Source organism: Microcaecilia unicolor, chromosome 14, assembly GCF_901765095.1.
Source record: "Microcaecilia unicolor chromosome 14, aMicUni1.1, whole genome shotgun sequence".
NCBI lineage: Eukaryota > Metazoa > Chordata > Amphibia > Gymnophiona > Siphonopidae > Microcaecilia > Microcaecilia unicolor.
In genome coordinates this window covers 54,977,037-55,003,888 of record NC_044044.1, presented here as the reverse complement: position 1 = coordinate 55,003,888, position 26,852 = coordinate 54,977,037, and the positions used below count along the sequence as shown (strand labels likewise).

The 26,852-nt window shown below is 44.2% G+C and overlaps 1 protein-coding gene across 8 annotated transcripts in view; it reads left to right on the top strand.

Moving 5' to 3' along the window:
- The window catches only part of CADM3 (cell adhesion molecule 3), a 656,955-nt gene that overhangs the window by 70,015 nt on the left and 560,088 nt on the right, over positions 1 to 26,852 (top strand). For 3 of the 8 annotated variants that reach the window (XM_030187817.1, XM_030187813.1, XM_030187815.1), the window contains 2 exons: positions 13,755 to 13,833; positions 14,527 to 14,642. The gene's annotated coding sequence lies outside the window, so the exon portion shown is untranslated. Of the gene's footprint in view, positions 1 to 11,728; positions 11,774 to 13,754; positions 13,834 to 13,872; positions 13,889 to 14,526; positions 14,643 to 26,852 lie in introns of those variants that run through there. The other 5 variants (XM_030187819.1, XM_030187818.1, XM_030187816.1 and 2 more) reach the window with 4 other exon arrangements.

Sequence of the window (26,852 nt, the reverse complement as noted above, 5' to 3'; positions counted from 1 at the left end):
CCGGTTGCAGACGCAGGTCCGTGAACTTGTGTCTGACACCGAGGGTGAGGCCTCGTGGGAAGAAGAAGAAGATCCCAGATATTTCTCTGACGAGGAGTCTGAGGGTCTTCCTTCTGATCCCACTCCCTCTCCTGAAAGACAGCTTTCTCCTCCCGAGAGTCTGTCTTTTGCTTCCTTTGTCCGGGAGATGTCTACGGCCATCCCCTTCCCGGTGGTTGTGGAGGACGAGCCCAGGGCTGAAATGTTTGAGCTCCTGGACTATCCTTCTCCACCTAAGGAAGCGTCCACGGTTCCCTTGCATCATGTCCTAAAAAAGACATTGCTTGCGAACTGGACGAAACCTCTAACTAATCCCCACATCCCCAAGAAGATCGAGTCCCAGTACCGGATCCATGGGGACCCAGAGCTGATGCGCACCCAGTTGCCTCACGACTCTGGAGTTGTGGATCTGGCCCTAAAGAAGGCTAAGAGTTCTAGAGAGCATGCTTCGGCGCCCCCGGGCAAAGACTCTAGAACCTTAGACTCCTTTGGGAGGAAGGCCTACCATTCCTCTATGCTCGTGGCCAAAATTCAGTCTTACCAGCTCTACACGAGCATACACATGCGGAATAATGTGCGGCAGTTGGCGGGCTTGGTTGATGCTCTTCCCCCTGAGCAAGCCAAGCCTTTTCAGGAGGTGGTCAGGCAGCTGAAGGCGTGCAGAAAATTCCTGGCCAGAGGAGTTTATGACACTTTTGATGTTGCGTCCAGGGCCGCTGCTCAAGGTGTGGTGATGCGCAGGCTCTCATGGCTGCGTGCCGCCGACCTGGAGAATAGACTCCAGCAGCGGATTGCGGACTCGCCTTGCCGTGCGGATAACATTTTTGGCGAAAAAGTCGAACAGGTGGTAGTCTCTCCACCAGCGGGACACCGCATTCGACAAGTTCGCCCGCCGGCAGCCTTCAGCTTCTACCTCTACAGGTAGACGATTTTTCGGGGGAAGGAAGACTGTTCCCTATACTTCTGGCAAGCGTAGGTACAATCCTCCTTCCCGACAGCCTGCGGCCCAGGCTAAGCCCCAGCGCGCTCACTCTCGTCAGCAGCGTGCGCCTCAGCAAGGCCCCGCGGCTCCCCAGCAAAAGCAAGGGGCGAGCTTTTGACTGGCTCCAGCAGAGCATAGCCGACATCCAAGTGTCAGTGCCGGGCGACCTGCCAGTCGGAGGGAGGTTGAAAGCTTTTCACCAAAGGTGGCCTCTCATAACCTCCGATCAGTGGGTTCTCCAAATAGTCCGGCAAGGATACACCCTCAATTTGGCCTCAAAACCTCCAAATTGTCCACCGGGAGCTCAGTCCTACAGCTTCCAGCACAAGCAGGTACTTGCAGAGGAACTCTCCGCCCTTCTCAGCGCCAATGCGGTCGAGCCCGTGCCATCCGGGCAAGAAGGGCTGGGATTCTATTCCAGGTACTTCCTTGTGGAAAAGAAAACAGGGGGGATGCGTCCCATCCTAGACCTAAGGGCCCTGAACAAATATCTCGTAAAAGAAAAGTTCAGGATGCTTTCCCTGGGCACCCTTCTCCCCATGATTCAGCAAAACGATTGGCTATGCTCTCTGGACTTGAAGGATGCCTACACACACATCCCAATACTGCCAGCTCACAGACAGTATCTGCGATTTCAGCTGGGCACACGCCACTTCCAGTACTGTTTGCTACCCTTTGGGCTCGCCTCTGCGCCCAGGGTGTTCACAAAGTGCCTAGCTGTGGTAGCAGCGGCGCTTCGCAGGCTGGGGGTGCACGTGTTCCCATATCTCGACGATTGGCTGGTGAAGAACACATCCGAGGCAGGAGCCCTGCAGTCCATGCAGATGACTATTTGCCTCCTGGAGCTACTGGGGTTTGTGATAAATTACCCAAAGTCCCATCTTCTCCCAGTGCAGAAACTCGAATTCATCGGAGCCCTGCTGGATTCTCGGACGGCTCGTGCCTATCTCCCAGAGGCGAGGGCCAACAACCTGTTGTCCCTCGTCTCACGGGTGCGAGCGTCCCAGCAGATCACAGCTCGGCAGATGTTGAGATTGCTGGGCCACATGGCCTCCACAGTTCATGTGACTCCCATGGCCCGCCTTCACATGAGATCTGCTCAATGGACCCTAGCCTCCCAGTGGTATCAGGCCGCTGGGGGTCTAGAGGACGTGATCCACCTGTCCACGAGTTTTCTCGAATCCCTGTTGTGGTGGACGATTTGCTCCAATTTGACTCTGGGACGTCCCTTCCAAATTCCTCAGCCACAAAAAGTGCTGACCACGGATGCGTCTCTCCTGGGATGGGGAGCTCATGTCGATGGGCTTCACACCCAAGGAAAGTGGTCCCTCCAAGAACGCGATCTACAGATCAATCTTCTGGAGTTGCGAGCGATCTGGAACGCTCTGAAGGCTTTCAGAGATCGGCTGTCCCACCAAATTATCCAAATTCAGACAGACAATCAGGTTGCCATGTACTATGTCAACAAGCAGGGGGGCACCGGATCTCGCCCCCTGTGTCAGGAAGCCGTCAGCATGTGGCTCTGGGCTCGCCGTCAAGGCATGGTGCTCCAAGCCACATATCTGGCAGGCGTAAACAACAGTCTGGCCGACAGGTTGAGCAGGATTATGCAACCTCATGAGTGGTCGCTCAATTCCCGTGTGGTGCGACAGATCTTCCAGGCGTGGGGCACCCCCCTGGTGGATCTCTTCGCATCTCAAGTGAACCACAAGATCCCTCAGTTCTGTTCCAGGCTTCAGGCCCACGGCAGACTGGCGTCGGATGCCTTCCTCCTGGATTGGGGGGAAGGTCTGCTGTATGCTTATCCTCCCATCCCTCTGGTGGGGAAGACTTTGTTGAAACTCAAGCAAGACCGAGGCACCATGATTCTGATTGCTCCTTTTTGGCCGCGTCAGATCTGGTTCCCTCTTCTTCTGGAGTTATCCTCCGAAGAACCGTGGAGATTGGAGTGTTTTCCGACCCTCATCACGCAGGACGAGGGGGCTCTTCTGCATCCCAACCTCCAGTCTCTGGCTCTCACGGCCTGGATGTTGAGGGCGTAGACTTTGCCTCTTTGGGTCTGCCGGAGGGTGTCTCCCGCATCTTGCTTGCTTCCAGGAAAGACTCCACTAAGAGAAGTTACTTCTTTCATTGGAGGAGGTTTGCCGTCTGGTGTGACAGCAAGGCCCTAGATCCTCGCTCTTGTCCTACACAGACCCTGCTTGAATACCTTCTGCACTTGTCTGAGTCTGGTCTTAAGACCAACTCCGTAAGGGTTCACCTTAGTGCAATCAGTGCATACCATTACCAAGTGGAAGGTAAGCCGATCTCAGGACAGCCTTTAGTTGTTCGCTTCATGAGAGGTTTGCTTTTGTCAAAGCCCCCTGTCAAGCCTCCTACAGTGTCATGGGATCTCAATGTCGTTCTCACCCAGCTGATGAAACCTCCTTTCGAGCCACTGAATTCCTGCCATCCGAAGTACTTGACCTGGAAGGTCATTTTCTTGGTGGCAGTTACTTCGGCTCGTAGAGTCAGTGAGCTTCAGGCCCTGGTAGCCCAGGCCCCTTACACCAAATTTCATCACAACAGAGTAGTCCTCCGCACTCACCCTAAGTTTCTGCCAAAGGTCGTGTCGGAGTTCCATCTGAACCAGTCAATTGTCTTGCCAACATTCTTTCCCCGTCCTCATTCCTGCCCTGCTGAACGTCAGCTGCACACATTGGACTGCAAGAGAGCATTGGCCTTCTACCTGGAGCGGACACAGCCCCACAGACAGTCCGCCCAATTGTTTGTTTCTTTTGATCCCAATAGGAGGGGAGTGGCTGTAGGGAAACGCACCATATCCAATTGGCTAGCAGATTGCATTTCCTTCACTTACGCCCAGGCGGGGCTGGCTCTTGAGGGTCATGTCACGGCTCATAATGTTAGAGCCATGGCTGCGTCGGTAGCCCACTTGAAGTCAGCCTCCATTGAAGAAATTTGCAAAGCTGCGACGTGGTCATCTGTCCACACATTCACATCTCATTACTGCCTGCAGCAGGATACCCGACGCGACAGTCGGTTCGGGCAGTCAGTTCTTCAGAACCTGTTTGGGCTTTAGGATCCAACTCCACCCCCGAGGGCCCTGTTTGTTCTGTTCCAGGCTGCACTCTCAGTTAGTTGGTAAATTTTTTAGGTCAATCTCAGTTATGTCCTCGCCGTTGCGAGGCCCAATTGACCATGGTTGTTGTTTTGAGTGAGCCGGGGGGCTAGGGATACCCCATCAGTGAGAACAAGCAGCCTGCTTGTCCTCGGAGAAAGCGAATGCTACATACCTGTAGAAGGTATTCTCCGAGGACAGCAGGCTGATTGTTCTCACAAACCCGCCCGCCTCCCCTTTGGAGTTGTGTCTTCCCTTGAAGTGTATTGTCTTGCTACATACTGGACTGGCCGGCTCGAGCCGGTTTCGGGCGGGAAGACGGCCGCGCATGCGCGGTGCGCGCGGGCGCGCGAGGGCTAGCAAAGGACTTTGCTAGTGAAGTTTCCGATTGGAGGGGCTGCCGTGGACGTCACCCATCAGTGAGAACAATCAGCCTGCTGTCCTCGGAGAATACCTTCTACAGGTATGTAGCATTCGCTTTCACTGAACACTTCTCGCTTATATAAGTATAGCATCTACTATAATAAAACGCACCCTGAACGTTCTGAGGACAAAGGTTCTGAACTCACAGCACAAGGGGTTTGTAACTTCATGGTGGTGAAGCCATCCCACTATGACTCTGAGCCCCGCCCTCGCGTCAAACGTCATGACGTCAAACCAACCCTCTAACGTTCTGCAGTGAGTTCAGAACCTTTGAAAAAAGAACGTTCAAGGAGCGTTAAAAAAAATAGTAAAAGACAATGAAAGAAACAGAACCAAGCAGGGGGAGCAGTGTTTCCCTACTCATCCCCCAGGATGTGCAACACCCACCCCCCCCCCCCCACACCGCAACCCCCCACAAAGCCACCCACAACAAACCGCAAAAAAAAACAACCCACTAACACATGCTGCAGGTGCAACACCCACCCCCGCGCCGCCCCCCCCCCCCAAGCCACCCACGAAAATCCTGCAAAAAATCAGCCCCGCAACACAATCCACATGAAGCAACACCCACCCCCACCCCTACCCACCCACCGACGCGAAGCTTTGCCGCCGGGGAAACCGAAACCCCGCAGCGTGATCTTCAGCATTACTAGCCTCTGCAGGCAGGGCTTCTGTGCGTCTGACGTCTTGCACGTGCACGACATCTGACGCACATAACCCCGCCCTGCACAGCCTAGCAATGCAGAAGATCAAGCGGGTCTCAGCACAGCACAGTAGCACACAACAAAGGACTTCTGCTGGCGGGATTTTGGGTAACCCGCCAGCAAAACTACGACACTGTAGGGTGGGATGGCGGCGGGAGGGGGGGCAACGCGTGGTGGCGGTGGGTGCATCACGCGGAGGAAGCGGAGACGGCACACAACAAACAACCCCTGAAAGCAGCCTCCGCTCCCTTCAATCTTCATCACACTACAATCTCCCCCCCCCCCCCCCCCCCCAAAGTGGAAAAAAAAAACACACACACACTCTCTCACAACTGGCACCGCTCCATGAAACCCCAGCCCCCACCCCCCCACACACAATCAAACACTCATCTGGCAGCGGTTACAGAACCCACCACCCAAAAAAAACCAAAACACTTACTCTCAATTGGCCACAGTTCCTCAACGCACACCCCACAACACACACACACACTCACTCTATCGTCTGGCAGCGCTTCATGAAATTCCTGCCCCCCCCCCCCCCCCCACACTCACTCACTCATCTGGCAAACCCCCCACCACCACACACACACTCACTCTCTCATCTGCAAGCGCTTCATGAAAACCCTGCCCCCCCAACCACACACACTCACTCATCTAGCAGCCGTTCCTGCCCCCCCCCCCACACACACACTCACTCTCATTTGGCCCCGCTACCTCAACCCTCCACCCCTCCCACACACACACTCTTTCTTCTGCAAGTGCTTTCTGAACCCACGCCCCGAACACACACACACTCATCTGACACTGCTTGATAACCGCCCCCCCCCCCCCCACACACACTCATCTGGCAGCGCTTCCTAAAACATACCCCCACAAACCCCTCTACTTCAAAGCTGACACCCCACCACACCCCCCCCCCCCAAACACACACACACTCTCTCTCATCTGGTAGCACTTTCTGAAACCCCATACACACACACACTCACTCACTCACTATCTCATCTGGCAGCGCTTCCTGAACCCCCCCCCCCCCCCACACACACACACTCAATCTCAATCACCAATTGCTTGGGTGCAGTGGAGGAAATCTCAAACACCAGAAAGATGGGGGGGGGGGGGGGCTGACACCAGAGAGAGAGAGAGAGGGAGGGTGGTAGCTCTGGCACACACACACTTTCTCACACACTCTCTCTCACCAGACAATGTCTTTCTGTCTCTCTCTCACACACTCTGTCTAACAGTGAATCACATTCACTCTCTGTGTCACACAATCACTCACACACTTGCTTGGTTTCATACACTCAGTCTCACTGAGCATCTGAGTATCACACACACACTCTCACTGAATCTGTGTGAAACACACTCACAATCACACTGTGTCTCACATACGCACTTGCACACACACTCATTCTCACACATACACTCACAACCACACTCTCTGTCTCTTACACACACACACACTCGCACTTTCACTCTCTCTCTCACACACACTCACTCTCACATACACTCTCACAAACATACACACTCCGAGGACAACCTTGCTAGCGCCCGTTTCATATGTGTCAGAAACGGGCCTTTTTTAACTAGTAAGTACATAAGTATTGCCATACTGGGAAAGACCAAAGGTCCATCGAGCCCAGCATCCTGTTTCCAACAGTGGCCAATCCAGGTCACAAATACCCGGCAAGATCCCCAAAATGTACAAAACATTTTATACTGCTTATCCCAGAAATAGTGGATTTTCCCCAAGTCCATTTAATAACGGTCTATGGACTTTTCCTTTAGGAAGCCGTCCAAACCTTTTTTAAACTCCACTAAGCTAACCACCTTTACCACATTCTCTGGCAACGAATTCCAGAGTTTAATTACACATTGAGTGAAGAAAAATTTCTCCGATTCGTTTTAAATTTACTACATTGTAGGGTATTCAGGTAATGTCTAATAAAGTAGAAACAGATCTTTTAACCAAAGGTCCTCAGACAAAATGGACCAGAATACCTAAAGAATTAGTTTATTTCTTGATATATTGCCGTTCTGTGATACAACCAAAGCAGTTTACATATTAATCAGCCCTCTACACATCTTTGAGGCCTCTAAGGTCTTCTCAAGGAGCATCACTATCTGTATCTTCATCAAAAGAAATTGTATGATGTGATAAATGCCAGTCAGTCTTCTCAGAAGTAGCCTCCATACTCTGATACTCACTCCCAAAAGGGCTATATCTATCTTGACTACCTCTGCTGCAGAAAGTAGATGAAAGCTGAATCTTCTCCGAAGCCTTTAATGCATGCAGTGACTGTCTGTCCACTAACTCCACCCCTAGACATGCACTCTGTACCTGAGACCAATTCCATATACCATATCTAAATATGCATATAATTTGCATGTAATCTAAGTCTATAAAATACTGAGTGGAGTGGAATGGGTAGACATGAATCACTTGTTTACTCTTTCCAAAAATACTAGGACTAGGGAGCATGCAATGAAGCTGCTAAGTAGTACATTTAAAACAAACCAGGGAAAATAGTTCTTCACTCAGCATGTAATTAAACTCTGGAATTCCTTGCCAGAGAATGTGGTACAAGCAGTTAGCTCAGCAGGGTTTAAAAAAGGTTTGGATACTTTCCTAAAAGAAAAGCCCATATGCCATTAAGATGGACTTCGGGAAATCCACTGCTTATTTCTAGGATAAGAAGCATAAAATTTATTTTACTGTTCTGAGATCTTGCCAGGTACTTGTGACTTGGATTGGCTACTGTTGGAAACAGGATACTGGGCTTGGTGGACCTTCGGTTTGTTGCTTTTACTTTTGTCTTATCTGTCTGTCTTTATGTCCCAACTGCACTTGACCCTTCTGCTTCTTATTAAGATATTTCATTTGTATTGTGTTGATATCATGAGCATCATATCTATGTTATATGAGTGTCCTTCCATGCTGCTGATTATGAATATTTTATGAATGTTCTACTGTGCTGTTTTAATGTGCTTGCAATCCTTAGTTGTCCAGTGATCATTGGGTGTGTGGCTTCCATATCCATGTTTAACTTGCTAACCAGTCAAAGATATTGGTTTTAAATTTGTGCAGGGTGTGGGATGGCCTGGGCCTAAACTATGTGGCAAGTGGTGAAATTTAGTCACTCTAAAGAGAACATAAGTTAACTCTGAATGCAAAAACAGCATGTATAACTTTGACAAACAAGTGATCCATTTAAAGTCATATGCGGATTTTCAGTATTCCTACTTATACAGTACAGTTAGGATTAGAGAATGACACAGGGACGGGAAACCGCAGGGATGGGGACGGGGACAGATCCCACGGGGATGGGGACAGAGCCCACAGGGACAGGGGACAAACTTTGTCCCCGTGTCATTTTCTACTTTGAAGCCTGTTAATGAACTAGGCTGTTATTTATGTTTAAGTGATGCCTACAAAGATATTTTGATTTTTTGGAAAACCAAGCAAACATACTGGCCACAACTAGCAAAATTTGCATGGGAGATCCTGTACATCCTGCTACCAGCACATCTTCTAAGAAGACAACTTCTATTCCAGGAAGGACTGTGGAAGACAGGAGAGCTAGATTGAATCCTGAGATTGTTGATGATTTCTTATTTATCCACAGATTTAAAAAAACATAACAGTGCTTTATAGGGCATATTTTTCTCCTCTGGGGCATATAGAATGGGTTGTATTTTATACCTCTGGACATTTTAACAGTGTGAATTAGGATTCCTTGGTGTAGTAGAAATCACCTATTGTTGGGGTTGGAAGGGTAAAGGGCGGTGGTGGGAAGGAGGGTTATTATAGCTGCTCATTGTTATTATTGTTCTCTATTTGTAATTTATACACAACAGTTGCACAGCATATTGTTCCTTTTTATATTTTAATAAAAAGATTTAAATATAAAATCGTAAGTGTTCGAGCTTCTGCAGATGAGGACAGAGCCGACGGGGACAGAACCTGCGGGGACGGGGCGGGGATGGAGACAGGGCCTGTGTGGACGGGGCAGGGACGGAGACAGAACCTGCGGGGATGGAGTGGGGTCGGAGACAGAACCCACAAGGACGGGGCACGGACGGAGGCAAACTTTGTCCCCGTGTCATTCTCTAGTTAGGATCGCTGAAATGTGGGCCAGTTTAAATGCATAACTTATCTGCTTAAGGTTTTGTGGCTAGATAAACCATTGGTCTGACCCAGTATGGCTATTCTTATGTTTTTAACTTTATAATGGTTATTACATAATCCTAATGTCCTGGGTGAGTATCAGGTGAGCTATACAAATATATGTTCTTGGACTAGTTTGAGGGCAGAGCCAGGACTAACAGAGTTAGTATATTTCTCACAATTTCAAATGCTCAAACCTGTGAACAGTTTACTGAAACTTGGATAGGCAAATGACTGGTACAATCGTCCAACAAATACTTGCACCTCCATATCAGTAAGTTTAAGTAGGTAGTGGAGTGGAGGAGTGGCCTAGTGGTTAGAGCACTGGTCTTGACATCCAGAGGTGGCCAGTTCAAATCTCACTGCTGCTCCTTGTGATCTTGGGCAACTCACTTAACCCTTCATTGCCTCAGGTACAAGCTTAGATTGTGAGCCCTGCTGGGACAGAGAAATATCCAGTGTACCTGAATGTAACTCACCTTGAGCTACTACTGAAAAAGGTGTGAGCAAAATCCAAAATAAATAAGTAATATAGTAACAGTTTTACTCCTCAGAATTCTCCTTCTTAATTAAACATAGGGGGGAAAACCATAGAAAAATGAAGGCAGATAAAGAGCATTTGGCCTATCCAGTCTCCCCATCTATGACATCTACTCTCGCTTGTCACAAGCTTTCTTGAAATCAGATACAGTCTTCGTCTCCACTACCTCCACCGGGAGGCCATTCCAAGTTCACCACCCTTTCTGTAAAGAAAGAAAGTATTTCCTTAGGCTACTCCTGAATTTGGCCCCTTTCATCCTCATCCTATGCCCCTTTTTTCAGAACGTCCTTTCAGCTGAAAGAGACTCATCTCCTTGTGCTACAGAGGTATTTAAACATATATCATATCCAGTGTTGTTGTTTTTTTTGTGCTGGTACATTTTTTCCCCAACCAGGAATCCTTGCCCAGCGGGCAGCAGCAGGCTGTTGCGGGGGGAGGGGGGAGGAGAAAGGAGTAGCAGATGTGGGTCCACAGTGCTCGGGTATGCACTGTGGATTCTGTGAATCCCAGGCCCCTCTGACATCAACTTCCTGTTCCAAGGCAGGGGACCAGCAGAGCCCACAGTGTGTACCTGAGCACTGTGGCTCTGGCCTGCTTCTCCTTGCTTTGACCTTGCTGCTGCTCATTGTGAGAAGCAGCAGTGGCCGTGGAAGAGAGGCAGGTGATGCTGACTGGAAGGGGGGGGAGAAATGATGGACAGAAGAGGGGAGATGCTGGCTGGAAGTTTGGAGGAGAAAGGGTGCAAATACTGGATGGAAATGGGGAGGAAGGAGAGCGAAGATGATGGAAGTGAGGAGGAAAAAGTAGGGAAATGCTGGGTAGAAGTAGGGAGGGGCAGACAATGGAAATTGGAAGGAAATGCTGGGTGGAAGTGGGGAGGAGAGAGGGGCAAGCTATAGGTAGATACAGTCAAAAGAGGGAAATTGAAGATTGGATAGTAAGAAAGCATTATATCTGGACAGAGGCAGAAAATAAATTGAAGAAAGCTGAAAGGAAAAGGAAGAGAGAAAAATGAAAAACAAACAGGAAACCCTAGCAATAGAGTTATGAGAAGATGAGGAAAGTAGAAACCAGAGACTGGGGTCAGCATAATTGAAAAAAGTACGTGGCCAGACAACAAAGGTGCAAAAAATAATTGTATTTGTAGTTTAAGATAAAGTAGTGTGGTAGTTGTGTTACTTTTTTGTTTTCCTTTTTGTTGGTAATTTGTAATGTAGTGAATGGAAGTTGTCAGTTTTTTAAATTTACATCTGCTATAATAATATTACAAGGGGAAGGTATTTTTGTTTTTCTGGTGTTGTCCTGCATGCCAGAGTCTGATTTTGGGGGATGTCAGCTGAATTTTTGTCTCTTTATTTTATTAGTTTATGGTCATGCTTAGGGGTTTTTTTGTTGGACCCAGGGACTGGTGTACTATTTTCAATGATGCCTTTTTATATGCTCCATGGCTGGTAAGATGGGTGTGGCTACAACAGGAGCCTTAGATAGTGACCCCCACCCTTAATGTTGGCCCTGTATGAGTGCCAGTTCCTTTTCTCCTACCAACAAAAAAGCCCCCACTGATTGTGTCTCCCCTTTCCCACTTTTCTTCCAAAGTATGCATATTGAGATTCTGTAAACCTCCTCTCTTATTTACAGTTCTCAAAATAAAGCTAGTTCTCCGAGAGAAATGTCTGATTTGTAAAGAGGCTTTAGCATGTGTGTCCTTCTGCTCCTCCTGCTGGATGAAGTAGCACCTCTTGTCCATCTTTTTCAGATCCCTGTACCTGTGCTCCCTGGAAGCAGTCCAGCAGCTTTGTAGGTACTGAGACTAATTCCCCCTCCTTGTAGTTTTGGATCAATGACTGTTCTAGTCCAAGACCTGTTTCTTCAATAGTAAAGAGGATTTTGCAGCTTGGAGGTTAAAATTAATTTTAATCCCCTTTTATAGATATTGAGGGAATGGCTAAGGGCTCTGAGCCAAACCCTGGTCCCCTTGCTTTGAGGTGCTCTGGCTAGGGATCTGAAACCAAGTTTCCAAGTTCATTCATTTCTTGATATACCGCACTATCAGTAACTCCATCTGAGCAAAATCAAAGACAAAGACTCTCCCCTGGGCTAGGAATTTGTATGAGCCCAGTTTTCTCTCCAAGGGATATATCCTCTCAACTTGTCGGTGAAACTAGGGGTCAAAACTCTTATTCTGCATTGAAAGGAACTCTGATCATCAAAAATCATGTCTCACTAAATCAGTAAGTCTGTAAAGTGCCACCTATCTTTGTCAATTTGTTACACCAAACTACCCCTTTTATTCTGGTAGAGCAACTGAAAGTTTCAACACTGCTCCAAGATCTGAACCTGAGTGGTCTCTACAAATTGTTAGTGCAGATATCCTTTCCAGGGCAGGGTTAAATGTTTAGGGCTCTAGGGCCGAAAATCAAAAGGGGGCCCAGGGCCTGCCAAGTCTCCCAACTTCTGACAGCTTTGGATGCAGGGAATGATTACCAACTGTTTCCACTAATAGAGGCCAGTGTCTGGTAATGGCAATATAATTTCCAAGAATCTGCAGACAGGCAGCCATGCTCTGCTCTCCTTCTTCCTCCCAATAGTTCCAGTCCCTCCTTGGACCCCTGAATCCACATCTTCCTGTCTGTCTGTGCTCTCTGTTTGTTCTTTTACCCAAATCTCCACTCCCTTATCAGGCCCTCTTCCCAACCCAGCTCATCTTGGAAGTGCAGGGGCTGGTCCTGAGTATGGCAGTAGGTTGCGACTAAATCAGTGCATATTCACAGAAATGCAAAGTTACCCATTTCCAGGCTGGAGATTTTAGGACAGTCCTGGTTTTCTAACCACCCTATCCTGGTGCATTATGGGACTTGCAGAACTGATTTCAATAGGAAGGATCAGGCACTACAAATCCCACACTACTTTAGGGTGTAAGTTCAAAACCAGAACTGGTCAAAAAGTCTCAGTCTAGAACTGAGTAACTTGGCCTCTCTGCATTCAGGCCACAGAGTGGCCCCTCCTGCTCCAGATTCTGTGTAGGAGGTAAACACTGCATTTGCTTGCTACTTGCTTTTACCACCATACCCAGAACAAGGCCTTGCAGTTTCCCCTACTGTGCATTCTCTAAGCAAAGAAAAATTACAGGATGAACTTGGGAGGAGGGCAGCTTGGAGATCAAGGGCAGGGAAGGTCATGAATAAAGGTGACTGATGGGAGAGAGACAAAGAGTTAATATTGTCCTGCAGGAGGAGAGAGGAAAGCAGAATGGTAGACTGTAGTAGGGGCCTATAAATTTTGTTTTTCTAGGGCCCACTATAATGTAAACCAGACCTGCTGGCCCTACTTCAGTCTTTTTAAATAGCCCTTAACCTCAATGCATGAAATAAATTTGCATGTACTACTTTTGTTGTATGCAAATTTATCTCGAGCATATTCATTATAGATATCCTGAAAACCTGGCTGAGTATTTTCCAAGGACTGGATTGAGAACCCTTCTTATACCGCCATAAGCCCTGCAGTAGCCCAGGCCACAGCAAATAAGATGAATGTGTACTCTATTAGCAGCCCTGGGATTTCCTTGCTCCAGATTTATAAAAGACAGATTTGCATACAAATCAATTAAGCAGGACACACTCCAGTGCCTCCAGGAAATCAAATGATTTGTTTTTAGGAGAGGTCTTATTGTTATTCACAGAAATTATATCCAATAACCCAGCGTCTCTGCTCAGGCGTGTGCCAGCTCAGGATTCGCATCATTTCACTTAAAAAAATAAGACATTTTTCCACTCTCTTTTCAGCTGAGAAGACCATAGGAGCACAGCTGGAGTTATCACTTGATTGTGGATCAACAGAGTTGGGCTTGCTGATAATTTGCTTGTAAGTGTGTGGAGAGCTAACACCCTGCTAGCAATCCCTGAGAAAGATGTGGGTGGTAAGTGAATGTGAAGGTCATTGTTAAAAGAACTTACCTAATATCCAGGCTTGTGTTTTGTTCTGGCACTAACCCTTCCTCACTCCAAGGGGTCATCACCTTGTCACTTGGAGTACTGCATGACTGATTAGTCCAGTTGAAGTAATATTTCTCAAACTGCTCCTGGAGTACCCACTAATCACTCTGGTTTTCAGGATAACTGCAATGAATATGCATGAAATAGATGTGAATGCAATGGATAAATGCAAATTTATCTCATGTCTGTTCATTGTGGATATCCAGAAAACCACACTGATTAGGGCAGGGCAAGTGGAACCGTATTAGGTGCCCAATCAAGCCCTCCCCCCTCCCCTATCTGCTAGTTTCAGGCCAGTAGGCTTCCCTTGAGATTTTGATTGTTAAACTCAACAATCAAATGAATACCACCCCTCCCAGAACAATCCTGTAAAAATGCATATTTATACATCCTACTTTTAAATATTGCATAGTACCATAGTAAATGACAACAGGTAAAAGACCAGTCTGCCCAACAAGTGGCCAGAGTTGTATCTGCTGCTTTGTGCAGGTTACATTCCTTTATGCCTTGTTTAAAGTGTGATGGTCATTTAAGTTTTGTTTTCATTTTATCCTCTTTCTAGGGAACCTCTGTGTTTATCCCATATGTTTTTGAATTCCGTCAGTGTTTTTGTCCCCATCACCTCCAGACTTCTCAACTTTGTTTCAGCAGGAGTGCCCCAAGAGTCAGGTCTCTGTGGTATGCCTTTTAATTTAAATGTGAACCCCTTTTTTACATTACTGGCTCAGCATGATGGCTTCATTGGATGAGGCAATTGATTTTATTAATACCCAAGTGACTTTGAGTCATGGATGATTTGTTTATTTATTTATTTATTACATTTGTACCCTGCGCTTTGATGACAATGAACTTGTACTTAATATTGTTAAAACTTAGGTTGTGTTGTTAAACATTACTAGCTCTTTCTATCATCCCCCAGTGATTAAACTAGAAACACAACGGGTTTCTGTGGTTTCTCAGGTTTGTAATTTAGGGTCCTTTTACTAAGGTGCACTAACAGATTTAGTGTGTTCTAAGTGATAACACACCCGTAGAAATATAATGGGCTAAATGATGAGACACCCATGGGAATATATAAATATAATAATCATTAGTACATACTAAATCCATTAGCACACCTTAGTAAAAGATTTAAATATAAATCTATATTTAAAGGAAATAACAAAATCTGAATTTTTTTAACTTACAACTGTTACAAAGGATGAAGCTTGTGTTTTTTTAATCTCCTGGGGATTTAGATCAGAGTTACAGGTGCTTGGGTAAATAAAATTAGATTATTATAATTCTTTGATTTGGAGGTTACCAAGTTGTAACTTGTGTAAAATGCTGCTGCTCATTTATTTGCTGGAATTACTCATTATGATCATATCATTCACTGTCTGTATTCACTACACTGGTTGCCTATCTTGTAGGCAGGCCCGTGCCAAGGGTCTATGCCGCCCCCCCCCCCCCCCCCCACAGACGAAATGTTGGCGCCCCCCCCCCCCCCCCCCCCGCAGAAGAACAGTTGGCACGCGCGCCCCTCTCCCCCCCTTCCCCCGTGAAGATGATCGCTGCGCGCCCTGGGCGCCTTTAAATCTTGTAGCATTTAAATCTTGACGTCAGAAGAAGGCGGGACACTGAGGGAACCAAGAGCGCGAAGGGAAGGGAGACGTTGGCAGCGCTCCGTTTTCACAGACGCTGCTGCGACTGCAAGTAAAAGATTTAAAGGCCTCGGCGTCGCGGGGCGAGGGTAAGCACTGCGGCGGCGCCCTCCAGAGGTGGGCGCCCTCCTGTGGTGCTTACCCCGCTTACCGCATCGGCACGGGCCTGCTTGTAGGGGTAAAATTTAGGGGGTCTTTTACTAATGCTTAGCTCGAGTTATCTGCAGCAGGACCCATAGGAATAAAATGGGTATTGCTGCAGATAACTCAAGCTAAGCTTTAGTAAAAGACCCCAAAGTATTAACATTGATGCATCAAGTTTTGCATAGAGAAATTCCCATATATTTTAACACGTTCTGAAAATGTGTAGGATACAATGCTTCTTGCAATCAGAAGGCACTGAACATGTGCATATTCTGTTAGAGAAATTCATTTTTGTTGAGACCAGGAATTTTTATTTATTTCAATTTTTTTTATTCTGCACTATCCAAAGTTCTAGGTTAACACACATTGAGGCTCATTTTCAAAGCACATAGACTTACAAAGCTACATATGTTACTATGTAACTTTGTAAGAATGTAAGAATAACCAGACTAATGATCCATCTAGCCCAGTACCCTGCTTCCAACAGTGGCCAATCCAGGCAGAAACCCAATTAGTGTGATCAATCCCACAGCAAGCAGTGGCTTTCCCCATGACCATCTTAATAAAGGACTATAGACTTTTACTCCAGGAACTTGTTAAACCTTTTTTTAAACCCAAATATATTAACCGTTGTTACCGCATCCTTCAGCAGTGAGTTCCAGAGCTTGACTATTCTTTGAGTGGAAAAATATTATATCCTATTTGTTTTAAAAGTATTATCCTGTAATTTCATTGAGTATCCACTAGTCTTTGTACTTTTTGAAAGAGTGAAAAATTGATTCACTTCTACCTGTTCTGCACTACTCATTATTTTATAGACCTCAATCATATCTCTCCTCAGCCATATGTTTTCCAAGCTGAAGAGCCCTAATCTCTTTAGCCTTTCCTCATATGAGAGGAGTTCTATCCTCTTTGTCATTTTGGTTTCTCTTCCTTCAAGCTTTTCTAATTCTGCTTTACCTTTTTTGAGATACGGAGACCAAAATTGAAAGCAATATTCAAGGTGAGGTCACACCATGGAGTGATACAGAGGCATTATAATATTCTTGGTCTTATTTTGCATCCCTTTCCGAATAATTCCTAGCATATTACTGCTGCCGCACACTGGGCAGAAGATTATATGCTTCGAAAATGAGCACCATAATTTGTCAAAAAAAAAGGTTCACAAACCACATAAATTAAAATCAAATAAATTAAACAAACAAAAGAGCAGGTAGTTCAAATCATATGGTCAGCTTAATTATTAAATTTCACAGACTGTACATCTCACCAAATGACTTGGAAAACAAATGTGTTTTTAATTGCTTTCTGAATGCCACTAATGAGTCACTTTTTCTGAGTTCTAGAGGTAGATTATTCTATAATTTTGGGCTAGCCACTTGGAAAATAGTAGATTTTTATCTAAAGAGTTTAAAGGTTGCATCATTTTATAGAACTTAAGGGGCCCTTTTACAAAGGTGCACTGAAAAATGATCTGCGGTAGTGTAGACGTGTGTTTTGGGCTTGCACAGAATCATTTTTCACTTGGTGAATGTCCGACACGCGTGTCAGAAAAAAACAATTATGTGCGTATCGGACGCATGCCAAAAATTAAATTACTGCAAGAGCCACATGGTAGCTGGGCAATAACTCCATTTTGGCGCATGTTGGGCGCATGTAGACACTTACGTGGCGTAGTAAGAGTGCCCCTAAGAGTAGAGAACAGTATTGAGGAGCTTCTTTATTCAAAGTATTATAAAGCAATGTCAGAGCTGGCAGAAATTGGAAGCCAATATAGAGATGCTAAAACTAGTGTAATATGTTCAGTTTTATTTATTTATTTATTAGGATTTATTTACCGCCTTTTTGAAGGAATTCACTTAAGGCGGTGTACAATAAGAATAAATCAAACATGAGCAATAGACAATTACAGCAGTAAAAGCATTCAAATAACAATACAAAGTATGGCATCTTTTAGATGTTTGAGTTAAAAATCAAGCCATAGCATATTCATCTACATGTAAACTTTGAATAGCATAATTTGGTGAACTGAGCAGCAACACATTACAATAGTCAAATGTGAAAAAAATAATGTTCTGTAGCGCGGAATGGAAATTCTGAAAAGATAGAACATTGTGCAATTTACGAAATCTGTCTTAACTTGATGACATGCTTCAAATGATTATGCATAGATAACATGGTATCTAATAACACTCCCAATTATTAATTTACTTTTCACAGATATAGAACATCCATTCAACAAAAATCTTGAAGGATAATCTATAATCTGAGTTCTTGACAAGAACAAAACATACACTTTAGCCACTTTCAACTGGATCCTACTAGAGTCATCCGGTTTTGAATTACAATACAGTCTCAATTATCCGATGTAAATGGGTCCGAGCGATTGACGTATAAGTGAAAAGTCAGATAAAACAGAAAAGAATAGAAACCCTTACAAAATGCACGGAAATCATACTGTATGCATAACGAACAGGCCTAGGGTATCTATATTTAAAATACAGCATTGTTTATTAATACTAACCTGCAGCTTGTGAAGCCGAAAAACAGGAAGAGAACCTGTGCATTTCTTAATGGCAGCACAATGACGTTACCGGGGATCTGTCGGATATGCCGAATGGTCAGATTAGTAATAATTGACACTGTACTGTAGAAAGGTTGATACAGGCCCCAAAACTCTGGAACTCTCTGCCAAATCATCTGCGACATTCCCAATTTCTTGATAAATTCAAAACATTTATTTTCCAAGTCTCCTATTCTAATAATCCTTAATCTATATACCATTAATATTGAAGAACAGTAGGACTGCTACAAGACTGGTTGGCAGGATAGGTTAACCTTATGCTTTTACCCACCCCTTGTTTAACTATTATAAAATGGCATTCTCCTCCCCCCTCCCTTTCCTAACGTGTACAGTATGTTTTATCAGGAATTGTCTAACCTTTAATTTTAGACTTTTCTTCTTTCTCTTCTAGTTTTAGATTGTAAACCGCCTAGCTGGAACTTCCTATAGGCGGGATAGAAAATTTTAATAAACTTGAAACTCGAAGGTCGAATGAGACATGTGAGTTATAGCCAATTAAATTAAACCTTCTAGAAGACCCCCCCCCCCCCCCCACACACACACACACACACACAAAACTGTAAATCGTGGACCCAAACAAGATGATAATTTACAGATAGGAGTCATATATAGATTGAACTGAATTGAATCCCCTCTGAGGAATGTCTGAATTAGTACTCATCCAGGAGGAAGAATCTGATTTGGTTTTTATTTGAAATTGCCGATTCAGGCCTTTTCTGTTACATGGCCACCTGAGTGGAATCGATTGTGCCTTCAGGATGAACCTGAGGTACATGTAATCACACAAGGTTTTGGCTGTGAATATTATTGTATGATATGAACTGAAGTTGCTCAGAGACAGCAACCTATGTGGATCAAGGTGGAGAAATTGCTGGGGGTTATTTACTAAGGGGTCCTTTTACTAAGGTGTGGTAAACACTAGCGTGTATTACCGCAGGTTAAAAAGCCACTATGGCGAGATGTGCTATGGTAGTTTTAGAATTGACTCAGGCTTCCCACTCACTAAAAAATAGATTTTATTTTTTAGAACGGGTGCGTGTTTGAAGGTAGAGAGTACGCATACTCTGTGTTAATCGATTAGTGCAGAGGCATTGGCATGCGGTGACTGATTAGTGCAGGATTACCATGGGAGCCCCTACTGCATTCATAGGTGGCAGTAAGGGCTTCCATGCTAATGGCCATGCGCTAATTGAGAAATTAGCATATGGCCATTAATGGAAAAAAAGAAATTGCAGTCATTGTACAGCTGTACTAAAAGTGGCCACAGTGTGCAGGAAACCCACGCACTAAAAATAGCGCAGGCCACTTTTTAATGTAGCTTAGTAAAAGGGCCCTTAAATATGAAGTATTGTTGGAGAAATACTTTGATTGGAAATATGCTTGCAGATCTGTGAGAGGATATGTATTGTACATTAAAGGGATGATGTTTTTGACATAATTATTTATATTGTTATTGTGTAATGTGTGTGCATTCGTTATGGATACATCACTTCAATTATATATGTTTTTTTGTCAAGATGCAGTGAAATTTTAATACAGTGGGTTACAGAGCTGCCAAGTAACCCAGTTCCAGGAAGGAGACTTTGTGGCCAGTCCTGGTTTTGAACTTACATCCTAAAAGCAGTGTGGTATTGGGAGTCCCCTAATGCATTAAGGCTCGCCTAAAATCTCCATCTTGGAACAGGGTAACAACATTATGGGAGCAATTTTATTAGTGGGTGTCCCCATGCTGAGCAGTGAAAGGCTATTCTATACTAACATCTGGGCACTCAGATTCTTTTATTGAATAATCACATAACCTGGTACTGGTGTGCCTTACCTTTAGGCGATCACAATTACATCAGTGATAGAGCTGGTAGATCTGTGGGTGCCTAAATGCAGCAAGGGGGTGCTTAGCATCGTGCATTTTGTAAGTTAGCATACAAACATAAGCATCACCATACTGGGGTAGACTGAAGGTCCATCCAACCCTGTATCCTGTTTCTATCAGTGGCCAATTCAAGTCACAAGTACCTGGCAAGATCCCAAAAGAGTAAAACAGATTTTATGCTGCTTATTCTAGAAATAAGCAATGGATTTCCCCAAGTCCATCTTAATAATGGCTTATGGACTTTTCTATTAGGAAATTAGCCAAACGTTTTTTTTAAACCCTGCTAAGCTAACTGCTTGTATCACATTCTCTGGCAACAAATTCCATAGTTTAATTACACATTGGGTAAAGAAATATTTTCTCTGGCTTGTTTTAAATTTACTACTTAGTAGCTCCATTGTGTTCCAGCACTGCCCATGCTCCTCCCATGCTCTGCCCCATTGCATTTAAGCGCTGTGGATCAGATTCTATATAAGGCATGGTGAGTAGCACGTGTTAAATTGTGCATGCAGCCAATTTACGCATGCTACTCAACTGAGTAATGAACCAATTAGTCCTGATAATTGGCCAATAACAACCAATCATCACTGATTGGCAATCATTGGAATTTACACGCAGTTCTTTTTAGGTGTATTTTAAGAGTGTGCATAAATTCCAATGTGTGTACCTGAAAAGAAGACGCGGCCATGGGAGGAGTGTAGGTGTGTTGGGGTGTCAATCACATTTATGCACACTGTTATAGAATTTGTGAGAACGCACATACATTTAGGAGCGAGTATTTATACCAGGTTTTCAGTGGCTTACATGGCCATGCCTAAATGTATGCACATTCTTCCAGCCTATGCGCTTTTCTATAAACCATGTTTATTTATTTATTTATTGCATTTGTATCCCACATTTTCGCACCGTATGGCAGGTTCAATGTGGTTTACATATTGCTAAAAAAAAGCAGTTGCAAAATTTAGATTTGTAGAAGTCTAGTACATAATACAGAAGTACAATAAATGCTTAGGTTGATATATTAGCATATTGTGAGAGAGGTTAATATTATTGTTTTCCATTTCTGAACTTTTCATGATGTAAGGTGGTGTGGGATTAGGCAGATCCAGGAGGGAAAGACTTCTTGAAAAGATGTCTTTTCAGGTTTTTTCTGAAATGTAGGTAGTTTTCTGTGAGTTACAGGTCTTTGGGTAGTGAGTTCCAAAGTTGTGTACCTATAAAGGAGAGGCTGGTGGCATGTGCAGATTTGTATTTTATACCTTTGCAATTGGGGATGTGGTTTATAGAATAGCGCTATGTGCATTATTCTGACGCGCCTACATTTAAGATGCTTTATATAGAAGCCAGCCCTATGCCCCTTACACACACTCTTACAGAATAACACTTTGTTGTTTTGCTGCCATTTAAGTGTGTAAGTGCCAGTTTTTCTGTGCATTAATGTGCACAAGTGCAGAACTGTAAGTGCCCTTGTGTTAGATCTGCCCTTCAAGGGGCTAATTCTATAAATAAGACGCAAAGAACATGCAGAAATGACCAGAGTACTGGCAAATGTGTGTATATTGGGCCAGATTCTATATATGGTGCCTTAAAATTCCGCATGGAATAAATTTCCGCCTAAGCATATTCTGTCAGCGGCGACTAGATTTAGACATTGTTATGATTCTGCTGAGACAGGCAGAGGAATGATTGGGACTCTAAGCAGCCTTTCTCTGGTGTCTGCCTTATCCCTTTTGGTAGTCCTGTGTGCCTGCTTCTTCCCTGTCTTTATGTGAGAGCAGCCTTTTCCTTCAGCTTGTTTTTCCCTGTTTAGCCATTCCTGTGGAGCTTTGCTCTTGTAGAGTCCGTGTCTACAGTGTCCCATTCTGTTCCCGGCTTTTCTTTTTTCCCCGTGGGCTCTGCCCTCTGCTACCTGTGTTTCTGTGTAGCTTTTGTTTGCATTCTCTCCCTCTGGTCATAGTCTGTATCTGCCAGCTTTTTGTCTGTCTCCTGTCCCTTGTGTCACTAGCTAGCGCTATGTGCGTTGCATGAGCTCCAGTCCCTTCGGGGACCCCTTGTTGTTCTTTTCCCTTCCCTAGTGTATGACTCGGTTCCAGTCCGTGAGGCCCGTATGCTTAGACTCTGTACGAGTGGGTTCCGGATTGGCCGTGAGGCCCGCCTGAGTGGTCTATCTCCCTTTTCTGGTTGTGCTAGTTGATTGTCCTGAACGTGCGGGGCTTTGTGGCTGTGGTATTGCTTAGCGCCTGTTTGGTCTACCCTAGGCCTTGGCCAAGATCTTTCCTAAGCCTCAGCCTAGGCACAAGGGCTCACGAGCAGATTAACAGACATGGTATATAGAATACGTTTAGTTGATATCACAGCATTTAAAATCATATGCATGCATTTATACCACGAGAAACGTGGCGTAAATACTGGCACATAGATTTAGGCACACAGGGGCATATTCTATAACAGTCCATGTAAATTTTGGAATGCCCAGAAAATTCCCCGCCCATAACCACACCCATTTTTGACTACACACATTAGAATGTAGGCGCAGTGCGTTACAGAATATGCTTAGCGAATTGTGTGCATAAATTCTAATTATTGCCAATTAGTGCTCATTATTTCTCATTAAGACCTATCAATGCTGATTAGTTTGTTAAGCCAATTAAGTTATGCGCGTTGTTATAGAACATGCTTGGATTTCGGTGCAGAACACTAGATGCAATATATAGAATCCGGGAGACTGTGCACATATGTGCATAAATGCCAATATCCCAGCTATGCGCTTTTCTGTAAAATGGTGCCTGAATGTGATGGTGCAAACCTCCCAATTCTATAAAGTCACCCAATATGGGTGTCCAAAATTAGGTGTGGATCCCAGAATAATTAATGGGCTCCAATGATTAAATTATTGGAGCTAACAAGCACTTGGCACTAATTATGATTTGAGCGCTGAGCTGGCTACGTGCTGTCATGTAACAATGGATGCCTAAATTGGACCGTGTGCAACTGAAAAGTGGGCGTGGCCATGGGAGGGGCATGGGTGGGTCAGGGGTGTTCACAAAAGATATGTGCAGTGTTACAGAGTAGCAGGGATCCACGCACAATTTACGTGCCATGATTTACACCAGGTTTCAGCTGCCGTAAGGTCTTGTATCCATAGTTGAACACCGAATTCGGCATTCAACACTATTCTATAAAGAGTGCACATCCTGGAGTGCCCTTTAGAGAATAGTGTGGCATACCAAATTTTATCAGTGCCGTTTATAGAATCTGGCCCATAGTTTGTAGGTGGATGCATACTTCAGTGGAATTTGGCAGAGCGTGGGCAGAATGGAATGTCCCTTGTGAATGCAAATTCTCTCTGTTTTGCCCTGGCAAGATGGTGAGTCCAGAACATTTTGATACCCAAAGACGCAAAGAAGAGTGCTAGTGAAATAACCTACTACAGGCCAGTAGCATCCATTCCCTTAATAACCAAACTAACGGAAGGGATGGTAACCAAACAACTCACAAACTATTTAAACAAATTCTCAATACTACATGACTCCCAGTCAGGATTCTGGTCTAACCACAGTACGGAAACGGTACTAGTTACTCTCGTGAATAAATTTAAACAAACGATTGCAATGGGCAAGAACATATTACTTCTACAATTTGATATGTCTAGTGCCTTTAACATGGTTGATCATGGAATACTACTACATATCCTCGAGTACTTCGGAATCGGAGGCAACGTTCTCAATTGGTTCAAAGGGTTCCTAACCACACGATCATACCAAGTGACATCTAATTCGAATACATCAGCTACATGGATACCTGAATGCGGAGTTCCACAGGGATCTCCCCTCTCACCAACCTTATTCAACTTAATGATGATACCCTTGGCGAAACTACTATCAAACCAAAACCTTAACCCATACATATACGCAGGCGACGTAACGATCTACATCCCATTTAAACAAGATTTAAAGGAAATTTCCAATGAAATCAACCAAAGCCTACATATCATGCAGACCTGGGCAGACACATTTCAGCTGAAACTCAATGCAGAAAAAACTCAGTGCCTAATACTCACCTCGCAACATAACACGAACAAATTCACCACTATCAATACACCAAAACTGAATCTACCAATTTCAATCTACCATTGATCGACACCTAACACTTGAGAGTCACGCGAAAAACACAACCAAGAAAATGTTCCACTCAATGTGGAAATTAAAAAGAGTAAGACCTTTCTTCCCAAGGACCGTCTTCCGCAACCTGGTACAATCAATGGTACTCAGTCATCTAGATTACTGCAATGCACTATAAGCTGGCTGCAAAGAGCAAATAATCAAGAAACTTCAGACAGCTCAGAACACCGCAGCTAAACTCATATTCGGTAAAACAAAATATGAAAGTGCTAAACCCCTGCGTGAAAAGCTACACTGGCTCCCACTCAAAGAATGCATCACGTTCAAAATATGCACCCTAGTTCACAAAATCATTCACGAAGATGCCCCAGCCTATATGTCAGACCTGATAGACTTACCACCCAGGAATGCGAAAAAATCATCGCGCACATTCCTTAATCTTCACTTCCCCAACTGTAAAGGTCTAAAATATAAACTAACGCATGTGTCAACCTTTTCCTACCTGAGCACACAATTCTGGAATGCGCTGCCGCGCAACTTAAAAATGATCTATGAATTAACCAACTTCCGCAAACTACTGAAGACCCATCTCTTCAACAAGGCATACCACAAAGATCAACAAATATGAACTCCTATACATATATCCAGAATTGCCTTACAGTATTTACTCGTCAAACTTCTATCATGTTTTATCGTTTTCATGTTACTCAAGATCCTTCTGTTAAATGTATATTTTCTTATATATTTCCACTTTTCATGATGTATTGTAAGCCACATTGAGCCTGCAAAGAGGTGGGAAAATGTGGGATACAATTGCAATAAATAAATAAATACTGTAGCATTTGTAAAGTTTCCACTGGATGAGCCGTATTACCTTATTGCATCTGCTTGTATACAGGCCTTCTGACATCAGTCATACTCAGCAATGAGATGTGGGACCATTTCCAGTTCTGTGCTACAGAATCTGCATGTGTCTTTTTTGCCAGATGTGTGTAGGCTTGCTGAAAGCCATCTTGCCTGTAAATAATCTACTGTCCATGCTGCAATCATCTATCTCTCATCTTTAGGTTAAAGTTTGCTCTAGGAGTAGCCTAGTAGTTAGTGCAGTGGACTTTGATGCTGGGGAACTGAGTTCGATTCCCACTGCAGCTCCTTGTGACTCTGGGCAAGTCACTTAACTCTCCATTGCCCCTGGTACAAAATAAGTACCTGAACATATGTAAACCGCTTTGAATGTTGTTGCAAAAATCTCAGAAAGGCGCTATATCAAGTCCCATTTCCCTTTCGCCAGAGTTTGGACTATAAGTGGTTGCTGAGGTAACTGTTCATATTTCCGCTGTATTTATGCATTTGTTTTTTTTAATTATTTATTTATATTTTGCAATAATATTCAAGACAAACAATCTTTTCAAAACAGACCAATAAGTGAAATATGTTAAAGAAAATTTATAACAAGGAAAAACTGAATTACAATTGGTGATTTTAGCCCACATTATGGGGATCCAAGATTCAAAGTTAAACCAAAGGGACTTGGCATAAAAGGAAACAATTTCTGATAACATCTCAGGCTCTACATTATCTATTTTCTGCTAAGACGTATGGACTTATCTAGCTGCCTTCTGGGCTTTAAGAAAATCATTCAGTTGTTTATCATCATAGAAAATATATTTCCGATCTTTAAACATTACTAAGCATTTACATGGAAAACAAAGCTGAAAACGTGCCTGTAAAGAAAGCACTTCCGTTTTCATTTCGAGAAATTTCTTTCTACGTTGTTGAGTCCATTTCGATATGTCAGGAAATATAGAAATTTTACCACCAAGAAAATCTACATTTGCTTTCTGAAAATAATTCTTTAACAGCATTTCTTTGTCTTGCAAGAAGACAAATGTCACAAGTAATGTTGATCTCAATTTTATCTCTTCCCTGGATTGCTCCAGGAAAACCGTTAAGTCTAACGTGGGCGTTTCTCCTTTCGATTGAGGCTCTTGTAAAATTTCTGTAGTATTTTTCACCGGTAAGTAAAATACTTTTTGTAATGGAGGTAACATCTTTTCAGAATATTTTAATTGTTCCTTCAAAAGTCTGAAAAACATCTCTTTCGGCGAGATGATGGCACACACCGGAAAATTGAGTAATCGTAAGTTCAAATTTCTCAAGTTATTCTCTAAATTCTCAATTTTTCTAGAGATCAACAATTTTTCAGCCACCAATTGCGATTGAGTTGCTTGTATTTTAGAAATGTTCTGTTCGTTATTCAGTTGTTTAGTGGAAAAAAGTTCCATTTTGCTTTTCATGTCTTTAATCTGAGAAGAATTGTTCAATGATACTGTAATAAAGGATGTACAAACCTTATGAAGGTTTTCTAGAGCAGTCCATATCGCCTCCAGCGATATTTCGGCCGGTCGTTTCAGGGGCTGAAGCGCTTCCGCGCAAAGCAGAGATTCCGCTTGCTGGTCAGCGTCAGTCTCTGGGGCTCGCATTAGCTGGCTCTCCTCCCAATTCTCTCCCATAGCTGCTGTTTCC